The sequence below is a fragment of the Apis dorsata genome, unplaced genomic scaffold (assembly GCF_000469605.1).
Source record: "Apis dorsata unplaced genomic scaffold, Apis dorsata 1.3 scaffold_57, whole genome shotgun sequence".
Classification (NCBI taxonomy): Eukaryota; Metazoa; Arthropoda; class Insecta; order Hymenoptera; family Apidae; genus Apis; species Apis dorsata.
Genome location: NW_006263357.1, coordinates 119,506 through 119,943, shown reverse-complemented (window position 1 = coordinate 119,943; position 438 = coordinate 119,506).

Below are 438 nucleotides of genomic sequence, written 5' to 3'. Positions count from 1 at the left end.
AAATGTTTATGTATATGAAGATATATAAATTATAAATACTTTATTTTATTATTATTTAATTAATTATAATAATTATAATAATTATTTAATTATAATAATTATTATTTAAAATATATTTTTCAAAATATGATATAAACATGAAAAATCTTTTTCTACAATTAAATTTATTTATAGATACATATTTTGTAATATATTATTAATTATATCTTAATTGTGTTGTATAATACATATAATTTAAATTAATAATATAAAAATGAATTTTTTTTTTTTATTTTCTTCATATTTTCTTCATTGATATTTTTTATAATCAATTTTTTTCTGTTTCAGTTTATATATTTTTTATTGATTATTTTTTATTTTTAGCTTCTTTCTTTTTTTTTCTTTTCAGCTTTAATAAACATACTTATTTGTTTCAGATTTTTCATAAAAATTACAGGT